This window comes from Schistocerca piceifrons, chromosome 1, assembly GCF_021461385.2.
Source record: "Schistocerca piceifrons isolate TAMUIC-IGC-003096 chromosome 1, iqSchPice1.1, whole genome shotgun sequence".
Taxonomy (NCBI): domain Eukaryota; kingdom Metazoa; phylum Arthropoda; class Insecta; order Orthoptera; family Acrididae; genus Schistocerca; species Schistocerca piceifrons.
Genome location: NC_060138.1, coordinates 894,721,934 through 894,737,604, shown reverse-complemented (window position 1 = coordinate 894,737,604; position 15,671 = coordinate 894,721,934).

Below are 15,671 nucleotides of genomic sequence, written 5' to 3'. Positions count from 1 at the left end.
ACACCGGCCGGCTCAGTCAGTCAGGCATACAGGACTAGAACAGTTGTTGGAGTAAGATATGTATATAGGATAGTTACACTAAAGCTAATAACAAATGAAGAACTAGGAACATTTCACTGTAGAGGTGTGATGTAACTGCTGTAAATAGCAATTTGTCAATGTGTGATAAAAAATACATATAAAAGAGATGACCAATCATAGTCAGTTGTGAGAACACCGTTAGCCATCTGTGGCGAGTTATCGAAAACTCGTAGATCGTATGCCAGCAAAGATAGTGGTTAAGCGACGCCAAAGGTTCCCACGGAGACGGCGTTGTCGCATCGATATGCGCCATCCTGCCCAAGAAAATTTCAGAATTGTGGCAGCGACTGGATGTCAAGTAAGTACTGGCATGCAGCCCGACATGTAGAACGGAATGCCAGGTGTTGCAGACTCTCCTATATCGTAGTGCCATTCAAGATATTGCGTGAGTGACGGCGTTACTTATCATAGAAGTAGCGTGGAGATATCGATCTGCACGTTTCAACCGCGTTGCTCTCCTTAGCAGCTGACTTTCCCTCCAGTCACCGCCACCTCCTGGCATCATGGTTATAATTCTTTCTTTTAATATTTTTATATATGACGCATTTTGTACGACAGTACTCTTTCAGACCCCTTTAAATGCATTCCACGTTCATATTTCAGCATGAGGGTCTGAGGATGGTCAAAGACTGACCGATACCGATCACCGTCGAAATAAACGTTATTGTGGTCAAGACTTTTTGAGTCCATTTTTAATTCCACCTTTACAGAAGTTCATATGAAGAAAAGCCTACAGATTAATTTCCTATCAGACACGAGATTTCACTCTTTAGAAATAACTGGCTTGATTTCTGGTTTACGAGACCGTATAACCTTGGAATGTCTTAAGCGTGCCAATATTATTGGCAATGGGCAATCGGACTTAATTAATTAAAAGACAAGCAGGTTTTAACTAATTACTACATTTTTTAGTTACCTCGGTGAGATGGTGCGTTGTACAATGAGACTCACCAGCACTTGTACTGTAAAACCTTCCAAGTGGTACAAAATAAAAGAAAATCACACAGTATTTGAACAAAAATTAATGATTATTCTCACTTAAAGAGAGTTACATTGATACACGTGTCTTACCAGATCGGCTAGGAGGAGGACGGGTAAAGAAGGAAGCGACTAGTGTAGTGTGTCAGACGAAAGAAGACAGATATTGCTTTATAAAGGTAACTTCGTTACTAAACCTATTCCCCCAAACTTCAAGCATTAAGATTTTATGTTTTATATATATTAGCCTTCTTTTGATCACAAATAACACACTTCAAAGTGAGACTGTTATGTTTTCTCTTAGAAAAAAAAGGCTTTTAGTAAAACGGGATAAAACGAGCAACTTGAAATTCTGTAGTTATACTGACTCCTTTGATTGAGACAGGGAAATGACCGTGTTTACTTCACGAAATCAAACTCAAAAGTATTTCACTCAGTCCAGATGTCCATGAATGGTACATATTTAGTATCGTAAAAAGATCAAAAGTTCAAACAAGTGTCTGTGGGCAGAAGTCAAGTCTGCCACTTCTTTTTTTAAAACACGCTTTGTTCAAATAAACACCTAAAATAAAAGGTAATAGTGCTCTCCATTATGCTGAGTAGTTGGTTGGTTCAATGGTTTTTAAAATTTTCAAGACTCATTTCAGTTACTAAATTATCACAAGTAATAGTTGTTTACTACAGTAAGTTCTATTGATCATTCAATGCATAACAACAAAACTCAAATGACTTTGTTGTTCTCACAGTTCTTTCTTTAAAAAGTCTGGATAGTAATAGATGGGGTATAGTATGGCTTGGAATTTTAAATGGGAGCTTCGGCTGGATAGGGCGAGTGACGTGGGCGCTGCAGACAACGGACCAAGTGCGTACAACAGTAAGCGCGATGGCGTGGAGTCTCAGGACACACCATCGGAAGCCAAAATCATCTGGGAAAGTTTTTCCAGAATTAATGGACTGGGTATCTCGAGGCTATTCAGGGCAGGGTTCTAGGACATTATGATGACGTCCACGTTCGGTAGATTACACGGAAAAATAGACTCCTATGAGAATTGCTGCACAAGCGAGATACCTGCGCATGGGACAGGGAAAGTTTATTTCAGGGTACTGTCAATTTATTTTTTTCCCCGTCTTATAGTAACCACTGTTATTTAAATCAGCATTTACTTATAAGAAATTATCAAGAGTATAATTTGAGGCTGAAATGTTACTGCATTACTATGACAGTTTTTGCTACAGCACAATTAGTTTACGGAATACCGTAGACAGTTTTTTTTAAATTGTCTGTATCAGTTAATGACCAATCTAGAAATAACTAAACACAGACACAGTATACATTGTCCCTGTGCACTGGTATGTCAACGTTAAAACACTTCTTATTTCTCTGATGAACTTTGAGAATGGAAGCGTTTGAACCAGAACACCGACAACAATAGAGTTTTACGCCACCAGACAGAGCGACCTTTCCTCCTTGCCTTACGGAATATTTTATAAATTTTTAGGCCTCACTCGCGCGTACTTTAATTACTATTCAATTAAGAGTTCATCCAATATTTTTAATTTAAGCCAAAATTTCTTATATATTCACAGTTTTTTTTCTCTCCTATCCGATTAATCGGAGGGGCAATATAGCATTTCTCGGATCCCCTCAATGGGGATCATAGATTAATACATATAGCAGTCTCGAACTGCGCTGCTGATACGGTCGCAGGTTCGAATCCTGCCTCGGACATGGATGTGTGTGCCGTCCTTAGGTCAGTTAGGTTTAAGTAGTTCTAAGTTCTAGGGGACTGATGACCTCAGATGTTAAATGTTAAGTCCCATAGTATTCAGAGCCATTTGAACCATCTGCACGTTCACCGGATCTCAGTCCGTGCTACTTCTGGTTATGGGACCATCTCAAAAGTGTCGTGTATGCAGGGCCCAAACCAGATGTGGAGACAATAGAGCAGCATATTCGTACTGCTTTCGACACTGGATGCAGTCTCGTCGATGTGAGCGTATGAGACGGAATATGCTAGGACGCGTACACGCCGTGTGTCCGTGTGTTGAGGTACTGTGGCTCCATGGTACAGTGCGTATTAGACCGCAGTATCTGAAACAACGTATGATTGAATGGTTAAATAAATGGTCTCTAGAAAGGAAATCATGCATTTCCGGACATAAGTTCATTGGACCTTTTTGTTGACAGGGTGATCGTTCAACCCGTGGAGGTTGTACACAATGGGAAAAAGTCACCAGAAGAAGCGAGAGAATGAAGAGGTATTGGGAAGAAAGAAGACTTGCAAAACAGTCCACGCGTGATCTTGAAGGGCCCTTTCTGATACTTAGAACCATTAAAGGGAAATTCTACCACTAAAAAACTGCAGTAAACCTTTTAACCAATTAATCTAGTAACTTTTGTTAGTACTACAGACTCTGTTTTGTTTACCTTCATTTGTTATGGTGCAACTACATGGTTGCTTCCGCTACTGGACCCACCTTCACACTACCCTGGCAGGCAGCCATTATCTGCTGGATTCCTTGGGCACAGGGCAGCCCTACAACAGCAGCACTATAACAACAGATTCCACCATTCGCTCTAACGTCTTAGACTCCGAACTTCCTTGGTCACCTGCACCAACTCGATAGTCTTGCAAAACTGTCTCATTCAGTGGTCTCCGACATCAGCAGCCATCTCTCCATCTGTAGACAATACTGTCCAGCTGGACTGACAGCATGGTGAAAAGTGGTTGAATGCCTCGTGAAGCTGTTCTTGCCTTTCCTGAATACTGCCTCTGCGCGAAGTTGACTCGTTATTTTGTGCTGCTTTGGGTCCAGCGTCCTTAATGCCTGACGACCATTATCCGTTGCATCTTAGTAGAAGGTACATTCCTACAACGTGTCCTCTGGAGTGACCGCAATGCCGCAGGCGTATCTATCATTTGTCCGCCTTTCGATTTTGAACAAATGCTTAGCATACGGGACATGAGCAGTCGGGTAGTTTATCAATCCGCTCGACGGGTGAAGACATCTCATTTTTAGTCTCTCCCTGTCGTTAGGGAGAAATTAATATATTCTCCGACCTGTGCCTGAATGTGCCATTCATTCTGCTGCAGTTGTAATATGCGAACTTGCATTAACTTTTTCGTATTGACCTCAGTCCAAGTGTCCTCCGTACTTCAATTTGCTTGCCCCTGTTTAATCAATAAAGGATTCCGCTTTTCCTGATTTCCAGGACCAGTGGGAATATTCCAAGAATTATGAACAATCGATGCTTCGGGGTGGTGCGGTAGGCGGTCTGACTAAGAAAGTTGGCTTCGCATGTTCCACTCTATGAGCGCTAGCACGTGTGACGTTCCTACAACTGATGCTAACACAGATACAGAATACAGTATGCTGTGATTGTTTTGAAGGGAAGGAGAAAATGCTAGCCGGCGGGTGTGGCCGTGTGGTTCTAGGCGCTTCAGTCTGGAACCGCGTGACCTTTACGGTCGCAGTTTCGAATCCTGCCTCGGGCATGGATGTGTGTGATGTCCTTAGGTTAGTTAGGTTTAAGTAGTTCTAAGTTCTAGGAAACTGATGACCACAGATGTTAAGTCGCATATTGCTCAGAGCCATTTGAACCTTTTTTTTTTTTTTTTTTTTTTTTTTTTTTTTTTTTTGAGAAATTGCTTACTTCTGGTGGTTATAGTTTTGTGCATCACCTTTGTACCTTCTCTGCCTGATTTTTCACGACATGTAGAGGAGGGAGGCAGTTGTTCGTGTGGTGCTGAAGACCAACCTTCAAGTTCATGTAGCGGTAAATTACATTTGTCTTTTATAATTATTCTGGAGTTATATCCTAAGACGAACAAGAAGTTATCTGCAAATGCTGCAATTCCGCTTGCGTTACAGCTGTCATGTTATTTATGCAGCACGGCGTCCAATTGTACATCCCAAAGCTCTGGACCACACATCGATACCTGCGGACAGCTTTTTGATATTATCTTCGCGATGGGACTGTTAGAGGAAACAGAGATTTTCCAGAGAAGAGCAGTGTGTTTCGTTACAGGCTCATTTAGTAGTAATGAAAACGTTACTGTTATTCTCAGCGAACTACAGTGGCGGACGCTGCAAGAAAGTCGCTGCAGTTTACTGTTGAAATTCCGAGAGCGTGACGTTCATAGACGAGTCAAACAATATATTGCTTCCTGCAACCTATTTCTCGCGTTAAGACCACGAAGATAAAATTAGACAGGTAGGTGGTTCACAGAGGGAGGCTTACCTAGAATCGTTCTTCCTGCGAACCATTCGTGACCGTCGAACGAGAGGGGGGGGGGAGGAGGGGGACGGGGGGGGGGTAGAGTGAGAATAGTACACAAAGTAATCTTCACCCATACACTTTAAGGTCGCTTGCGGAGTGTAGAAGTAGATGTAGATAAAATGTCACTACCGACATCCCCTTCATTCTTCCTCAGTTAGAGCTAGTACGACAGTTTTAATGTCAACTGGACTTACAAACCCTACTCTTCCTCCAGCGAAGGTACAGAAGTGGGAAAAAATAACCTGGTTTGGAAGCAGACTGTTTCTTTTGGTCGAGGACTGCATGAGAGTAATCATTCATGAAAATTTTTTAATCTGCAGCATGCTTCTCAAATGGGCTAAAATTTGAACTAGTTACTTTCTCAATCAACACTATAATGTTCTTGTCCACGGAGGGGTGACTATCGAAGCAATAGTTTGAAGAAAATTTGGAGGACTGGTTTGCTCAAAGTAGGGGCTCGAATCCTTAGGAATATCTTACATATTAACTATAGAATTGAATATCTTCCACATTAACTATAACGTTAAACTGACCGGAACAAAAAGAAGAATCCACGTTATTACATACAAAATTGGATTCATTGGAAAGAGTGTCAGGATACTTGTGACCACGAAAGCATCTAAAATAAATCTAGTTCCCCGGTTCCCAGTAAGGTTACCGGAATGCTGGAATTGGAAATCACTTTCTATATATTGACGAAAGGACATCCCTGCATCTTCTCTCACCTTCCGGCTTCCTCCCTTTCCCTCTATTTCATACAGTTCCTACTGGTATGGCTTCAAAGGGTTGAGAGACAGTTGAGTTTTAGAACGTCTGTGGCGCATAGTAGGGAAGTACCGAAGCAATTAAATAAAAAGGTACTTTGTCTGCCTGACGGTTGCCTACAGTTTGACGATGGAGCCTCGAGACGTAGGAAATGCCGACAAATGTGTACAGCCTAATGTTGTGCAGTTCTTCCACTGTCAGTCTTACGCTTGGGGTCTCATTATTGGGACGTAATGCTACAATAGCCAGTAATCGCTGGGCAGTGCAGTGCTGACCACATTCATGTATTATTCGTGGAGTTTACTTACACGTGTGATCGACGCAAGTGGGCGGTTTGTGATCCACTTCATATAATCCTCGCCGACGTCGACGAGTGAATATTGAAAAGCGCCGGCCCTAATTCCACCCGCTGCCTGTAAATAATTATTCTGCTTAATTAACAGCACAATCAATTACTTCACGCGCGGACCGTCGGTATTTAATGGACAGCTCGAATATTCAATAACAATGTTAACCTTTTATGTGGTGATGCCAGCAACGAAGAAAGCAAGTGCGCTTGTTTGACACGTTATTTGAGCATAATTAAGCGGCGCGTCTCGTCGTGTTAATTACGTTGGCGACACTGGCGCACAAGTAGCCATGCGGATAACACCCTGCCTGGGGGCTCCCCACTGGGAACTGCCACGCCCCTGCCACACCCCCGTGCCTTGTGTCAGCTGCTGTACACACGCAATCAATCAGAGTAGCCCTCCGCTGCCTTAACGGGTCAGTGGAGCGTTTGGCGCTGTGCGAGTTCCCAGACCTGGTTTCCTCGCCTTAGCGTCTAAGGACGAGTAATAAGTGCTCTTCCCTCCAGTGTCGAATACGCCGAGAAGAGCTTCTGTGAAGTTTGGAAGTTAGGAAACGAGATACTGGCAGAATTGAAGCTGCGAGTACGGGTCGTCAGTCGCGCCTCGGTAGCTCTGATGGTAGAGCACTTTTCCGCGAAGGTCCCGAGTTCAGTCTCGGTCCGCCACACAGTTTAAATCTGCCAGGAAGTTTCAGTGCCCATAGAGCTGCACTTAGGTTACAGGTTTCATTGAATACTAAACTAATGAACCCATACAACGCTCTACCAGTGATACCACCCCTCTGCTCATAAAATATATGCTGGATCTCTTTAATACTGCACGTTGCAACTGTCGGAGATTGGCGTTATGAGCTGTGCAAATAAAGATGTGCAAGGGTAGAATTTTTAAATCGTAAATTGCAACCGACAATTCGGTAATCGTTCTATGCCCTGTATTTAGTTATAATCCTTGGACTTCATAATATTATGTTTACATGATAAGTGCAACATGCAAAAGATAAGAGCGAAAAGCCAGTAATTTCCTGTCTGCTCTCGAAAAAACTGAAGGCCACGTCCTCGTTTATTTGTACAGATAATGTGTTAACATAAAAGGTCTTTGGTCCGGAATCGTGAAACAAAATTTTCCACACAAAAAGTAATCCTTAGAATGGAGAATCACTGTGTATAAGTTATGCCACAATTGCAACAGATGAAAAACAGAAATTTCTTTCTGGAACATCCGGCTTAAAAATATCTCAGCTTTAGCAGACTTTAATCTTTCCCGTTATCTAATAAGTGACACTCTGCATTACAAATAACGTTAGTTGTCTTGTAAGGATCTGTGCTTGCATCTCTTTGTGGATTCCATGCTCAGCAGTACTTTCGTACCTCTCTCTCTCCCTCTCTCTCTCTCTCTCTCTCTCTCTCTCTCTCTCTCTTTCTCTCTCTCTCTCTCTCACACACACACACACACACACACACACACACACACACACGTACACAAACACACACACACACACACACACACACACACACACACACACACATACACAAACTCGCACAATAATTCCCCTTACTGTATTTAAGTGGGTCGGTCGTGACTTGTTATAAAATGCGCCACGCCTCTAGTAATTACGAAATTCCGTATGCTGCAGGGTACTTGAACGTCAAGTAGGAACGTGCACATTCTGTTACGACTATTCACGTTGTCCCAGATTTTCTGTTGCCGTGATTTACCTAGTCCATTCTACTCTTTTGCTCCTATTATTATCCTCCACTCTTTCTATTTATCCTCTGCCGGGTGAATTTATAAATTTACTCCGCATCTGCATGGAAGCCTTTTTGCGGAATATTTACTCACAGAAACGGTCTACTTTTCATTCTGAAAAGTCATTTTCACGTTTTTCTTGTCCTTTTTTTTAAAAAAAAAATTCAGTTCCAGTTCGTTGCCACTATATAAAGATGTACCTTTTGTGATAATTTTGCGATTACACACTTTATTGGGCGTGAGCATTTAGTTAGCACAATCAATAACGAACATCTCATTGACGGTCTTAATAACTCCTGAATAATAGAACTGAATATAAAACTGAACCCCGTTCTTTGCCATATAGTGTGAAGAATCGACAGGTTACTTTCCATATTGGCCAAGGCATACTTGGACTACAGTTGAGATACTGTAGCGAGCTATGGTCATTACACCGGTCTTAGAGTCTTGATGTCAGCTATCGAAACCACAAACACTATTTCGCCCTCAGGTAGCCCTTACCCATTTCTTGGGTATCGAATCTAGATCCTCCTTTTGACATTTAGAGGAGCTGTCCTATAGCTCTAGAGATGAATCCTCAATAATCTACGCTACAAATATTACCTTAAATACGTAAACATGTATTAATTTTGGGATAAAAGTGGTCAAACTTGATATAGGATCAGAACTGGACGAAGTTAGGAAGTAAGTCACAACAATAACTGAAGGCTGTAATGCTGATTTCATGATCGAGAATTGGATGCAGGCTCATGAATTTATTTCAGAAGTTAATGTTCCTTTAGTTATGGTAGATTCCGAATAAATTTTCATCCCAGGAGGTAATGCCATGTTTACTTTCTTTATAATAGTCGCTGTGATATAAAGGGAACTTCTTGTACGGCTTGCGTACCGTCCTGAGTTGCACAGATAACTGTACACACAATAAAGAGGCTTCTAATAAGATTAATGGGGATCTGCAGAACTCGAATGTCGATTATTTCACTTCAGCTATGCTTCGCCAGAAAAAAGTCACTCTCATTATCAACCTCTCGATCATGCACAGTCTGCAAGAGCCAGTGGCAATAATGCGGTTTAGTAAGTATCTAAATTGCTCACTCCATGCACTACTGTTATTTTGCAGTTTGTGCAGAGATTTGTGAGAAGATGCTGCTGAGATAATAGTGTCAAGTGCTAAGTGGTGCAACGATTTGCTTCCAAGGTCATCCCTAAGTCGTATCGATCAGTTCTCGGCTACAACCTATACACCAACGGCCACACTATCCAATGGGCCGGAGTGTATGTACCGTCCGTGAAGCAACTTGTACATGGGAGTCTATCTCCTGAGCAACTACCTTACTAAATCTGAAATGCCTGAAACTGTACGACGACCATTTCGTATGAAATTTCAAGGAAAGGCATCTGAAGAAAAAAAACGTTTGCAATATAACAACTCGTAGAAACTTGTTCACCTGCGCGGAATAAAACGCGCAGATTATGCTGGTGGGCTTGTGGGTAGAACATTCGCTAAAAGCCATTGCCTCACGCAAGCCGGTAATTTGAGAAGTCGCAGACGCCCGTGTAGCGTGACGTGAGCAAGTAACCGCTCGCTAGAACGTACCGTATGCTGCTGTAACGGCGGACGAGCCTGCGTTACCGCACTCTATGATACGTGGAGCTCTTCAGAAAAGTCGTTCAGCCAGGGAACTTGTAATGGCGAGTCTGTCTTTCGCGTGTTTTCCAAGGACACCCACATATCTTTACGAAGAATCTCATGGTAATGTGTTTCGAACAACATCAACGTCGAAGCACACTGAAGCGCCAAAGAAACTGATATAGGCGTACTTACTCAAATACAGAGATATGTAAACAGGCAGAAACGACCTGCGGAGAATCGGTGCTTGGTGCAGGCTCTGGGAGTCGATCCTGAACGTAAATAAATGTAACATATTGTGCACACAGAGAATCAGAAATGCACTACTGTACAGCTACACTATTGATGACAAACAGTTGGAGACAGGGTATGCCGTAAAATATCTAGGCGTAACTATCCAGAACGACCTTAAGTGGAATGACCATATGAAAGAGATGGTGGGGAAAGCTGACACCAGACTCAGATTCATCGGAATTGGCTTGTAAGGCGCTTGTTCGCCCGATTCTTTAGTATTGTTCATTTATTTCGGATTCCTATGAGGCAGGACTTAGAGAAGATCCAACGAAGAGCGGCGCGTTTCGTCAGGGGATCGTTTAGCTGGGAAAAGGGCGTTACAGAGGCGCTTAAAAAAAAAAAAAATCTCCACTGGCAGACGTTACAAGAGAGGCGTTGTGCTACGGAGAGAGTTACTATTGAATTTTCGGGATAGCACTTGTCAGGAGGTGTCGGGAAACATACCCCACACACCCACACCCTCACACACATGCATTTCGCTTATTGACCACGAGGAGAAACACCCGAAATTAGAGCCAATGGAGAGGCTTACCAACACTCAGTCTTCCCGCGCACTATTCACGAGCGGGACCGGGTTGGAGGGATCAGATAGTGGTACCGAAAGTACCCTCCTCCACACACCATTAGGTGGCTTGCAGAGTATGATGTAGATGTAGAATACGTCGCTGCGGTCGGCAACGCCTATACAAACAACAAGTGTCTGGCGCAGTTGTTAGATCGGTAACAGCTGCTACAGTGGCAAGTTAGCAAGATTTAAAATGCTTCAAATGGCTCTAAGCCAGGACCGGCCAAACGCTGCACAGTGTGCAGACGTGCGGAAGTGCTGCCCATGTGCGCACGTGTGCGACAGCGAGCGACAACGACATCTGTTATTAGTCATGTGTACTAAATGAACGGCGGCGGATCCACTTCCCTGTTTATGTGGTACAAGCAAGAGCGCAGCATACCCAGTCTCGTTTACCGCTGGTGACCGTAACCTTAACAGAAAAGTAATGAGAAATGGCAGGTACTGTGAAAAAGCAAAGGACGGGAAATCTATGTTCTCAGTCGTTTAAAATTGACTGGGAACTGCAATTCTTTTTGTAGCCGTTATCGCGTTAAGAATTGCACAATCTGGGAAACCCTTTTCGGGAGGGGAGTTTGTGAAAGGGTGTCTGATTGATGCTGCAGAACTTGTGTGTCCCACGAACGTTAGCAGGTTTCAAGAAATCAGTCTATCCAAACAAACAGTGACAAGATGTATCAGTGCCATAGCCGGCGATGTGCACAGGCAGCTGATAAATAAGGCTAAAGACTTTGTTCCTTTCTCTGTTGCGCTCGATGAAGCAACAGAACTTACAGATACAGCCCAGGCTGTGATATACATACGAGGTGTCGATAACGCACTTTGTGTAACAGAGGACGTTTTGGACTTAGTACCTGTGAAAGGGACTACTACAGGTGCGGACTTACTGCAAGCTTTCGAGCAAGCGATTGATGGCGTCGATATGGACTGAAATCGGTTAGTCTCAGTGACCACAGATGGAGCACCATCAATGCAAGGCCATTAGAGAGGACTCATAGCACGGACGAGCAAAACGCTAGGGTGCACAGACTAGACGTTGTATGGAATTCACTGCATTCTGCATCAAGAGGCGCTTTGTGCAAAATCAGTAACGTTAGCAAACGTCATGCACATTGTTGTGCGTACTGTAAACTATCTGAAGACACATGGGCTTACGCATCGCCAGTTTCGTCGGTTCTTGGAGAAATTAGGAGCGGAGTACGGCGACATACCTTACTATACCGCAGTACGCTTGCTCAGTCGAGGTAAAACGCTGAAAATATTTTTTGATTTACGTTTGGTCATAGTAACACTCTTACATGAGAAGGGAAAAAGTGAACCTATGTTGGAAGACCCTTGTTGGATATCAGACCTTGCATGTCTCGTGGGCATTACGTCTCACATGAACAGCCTGAACGTCAGTTTGCAAGGTGAAAATAATTTAATTTCTGACATGTTGGAAAAAGTAAATGCCTTTGAAAGGAAGTTTGCGCTTTGGGAGAGCCAGCTATTGACAGAAAATACTGCACATTTGCCGACTCTTGGACTGGTCCATGAAGTCAAGAATACGTGTTAATAATTGTAAAAATTAAGGAACAATTTCGAGCACCATTTGCAGATGTTATGAGTTTGTACCCTGTCATTCCCCTCTTTGCTCGTCCGTTCTCGTCGTCAGTTGAAGATGCTCTGAATGATCTACAAGTGGAACTGATCGACCTACAGTGCAATACGAGACTGAAGGACAACTTCTTTGCAGTGAGAAGTACAAAAGAATTCTACGAAAATTTTTCACAACAAGAATTTCCACGCCTTCACCGAGAAGCCGCGAGAGTTATGTCCATGTTCGGGTCGACATATGTTTGTGAAAGATTTTTCTCGGAGATGACAATGAATAAATCAAGGTTTCGATCAAGCATAAGTGATGAAAATCTTCACAACTGCTTGCGTTTGTCAATGAGCCTTGCTTTTGTGCCCGATATTAACTATATCATTTCTCATGACCAGTGATAAACGTGTTTGAATTTATTCCTTTCATAATTAAATATTATTGTTTACTAACTGTGCATTATTGCCTCATTCTGCTCCATGTTACATTATTATCAGTAAAATTGGTCATTAAACCGATTGTTCCAATATACACTTACATTTAGCGTTTTTTTTTTAATGTGTGAAGGGCTACGCTTAGCTGAAGTCGATAAAACGTAACATTGATCTAATTGTCGGTTATTATGCAGATTGCAGACGGAACTGATGAAAGATATAGCAATAATGGAATTGAAATAACAGGTGATCATCGAGAGGTCTGCGGTTATGATTCTGTTCAGAGGTCAGTGAGACAGAAATTATGTGGGTGTAACTGAGGGCACCGAGAATTAGTTATAGGAAACCTTGCATTAGTTAAATTTTACTTGAAATCATAAATAAGGTTTGTTGGAAGTCACTAAGTGCTCTCTTTCTTAAATACTAGATCAAAAACATTACGCGTATTTACGTGCCGTCAGTCAAGCTGCCTTAATAAAAACCCACGGTTGATAACTGTATTACTAGTCTTTCTGGGTTAAACTGTTAACTTAAAATTAGACGTCTCAATGAGTAGACTGTGACAGTATTTTAAATATTTAATACGCTAAATAACTTCCCATGGTTGGCTTGCAAGCTGTGGAGAGAGCACTAGAATTCGCCGGTACAGAGTATCCCAGCAAGTGGATAAAGCGACATCTGTGCGTAGAAACATGCACTACATGAACGCTGACGGCTGCGGCGTGCACGCTGTGACCCGGAAGTTGCACATGTGTAGGAGCACCGCACGCGTGCAGAATTTCTGGCCGGCCCTGCTCTAAGCACTATGGGACATCTGAGGTCATCAGTCTCCTAGACTTAGAACTAATTAAACTTAACTAACCTAAGGACATCACACACATCCATGCCCGAGGCACGATTCGAACCTGCGACCGTATCAGCAGAGCGGTTCCAGACTGAAGCGCCTAGAACCGCTCGACCACAGCAGCCGGCCAAGCAATAGTCATTGTTCTGTATGTTTGTGTTGCGTTCATTTTATAAGATGCTTGAATTAATGTAGTATGTGTTCCTCTTCTTCCATAGAATCTGGTTATCAACATTTCCAACTACCTGCTTCTTAAGGTACCAAGAAACACAGCAAAGAAAAGGAAATACAATACTGACCTGATTACAGCAACTGTTGAAAGTGAGCATCTTCGAACAGGACGGGGCAACCACCCATACAGCCGGCCGAATCTTGGAGCACATTTACACATTCTTGATACCTGACACAATAGCTAGCAGACGTAACTCTGGTCGCTGCTCTAGCTGGCCACCCGAGTTACCTGATCCGTCCGAGTGCGATTACTTTATATGGGGAGACCTCAGGCCTAAGGTATATCGCAACAAAAACTGCAGCAGAACATTTTGGCTGAGACTGCAGCAATTCCAGCAGTCCATCCTTGATCCACCTTCAGCAACCTGCTGACCAGGACCCAAAATTGTCTAGAGATAAAGGGAGGTTGGTACCGTATTTCCTATCCTCTGCTGTGTTTCTTTGTACCCTGGAACTCTCTTCTCTGGGCCACCTGTTAGGTCTATTGGTGAAGAGTGTACTGTCATTTTAACTTAATTGCATCTCCGATATCTGCTGCAAAAATTTGCAGATCATTACTGCTTTTTGTTCAAAATGCTTCAAATGGCTCTAAGCACTATGGGACTTAGATTTGAGGTCATCAGTCCCCTAGACTTTGAACTACTTAAGCCTAACTAACCTAAGGACATCACACACATCCATGCCCGAGGAAGGATTCGTACCTGCAACCACAGCAGCAACGCGGTTCCGGATTGCTTTTTGTGCTAGCTCTACCTGAGACTAATGCTACTGCAGAAAGAGTGTTGTCTATCACAAATGCTCTCTGGACTGACGAAAAGAGTGGGTTTAGTGGGAAAGCTGTTAAGGCACTAATTAGAACTAAGACTCATTTTCAGGTTACTTCATATGTTGATTTTTATAAAAATTATGTTCAAAAATATCGAACTCCTGAATGACATACACTCTTGTGCAAAATTTAGGCTATACAAAACAGATTTTTCATAAACTATCCATGGAGGAACTTGCAGGCCAAATGGGAGTGCGAAGTAAATAACCTGTGCAAGTAATAATCATTCTCTACCCTAGTTAAAGACCTGGTTGTATTCGAGTTATATATTGTTTCTGCATGTAACAATAAAAAGCAATAATATATATTGTCATTAGTAATGTAAAGTATTTTGCTTTTTATTGTGGGTTTAACAAAATTGTACAACGATCTGTGTAGCTGTAGCATAAACAATGTATTTTAACATGAATCTACGATGTAGGAATAGTGTTAACGCAAGTGTGCAAAAAATGTTGACACATCTCAACTTCTAATTCGTGTCCCATATTTTGCTTTTGGAAAGCTAATCCATTAATAATTTACCTTTACTTCCTCCACTGTGTATAAGGACTATCCATATTTGTAGCTCCACGGTTGTAGCATAAACAAAGTATTTTAACGTGAATCTACGATGTAGGAATAGTGTTAACGCAAGTCTGCACAAAATGTTGATACATCTCAACTTCTAATTTGTCTCCCATATTTTGTTTTTGGAAATCTAGTCCATTAATAATTTACCTTGAAACGAAAAATATTCCCTGGCCACAGTTGATGAAGCGTGAAGGACAACTTTATGTATTCATTTCCTTAAGTAAGACATAAGATATCTGTTAAGAATAACAGAAAATCTCAGTATATGAAAATGTGATTCATGCAGTCAATATGTCGTGGACAGATTACGAAAGATACTGATTGTTGCCATGTTATTGTTTAAGCCTTGAAAGATGTGTATGTATACATATTATTACCAATTGAGCAAACCTTTTGTAATACAAACAGTGATTAGGTAAATATATTATCAAGAATGGCCAATTTCTACAGAACATCACTTTGTGAAAAAAATCAGCAGTGAAATAGGTCA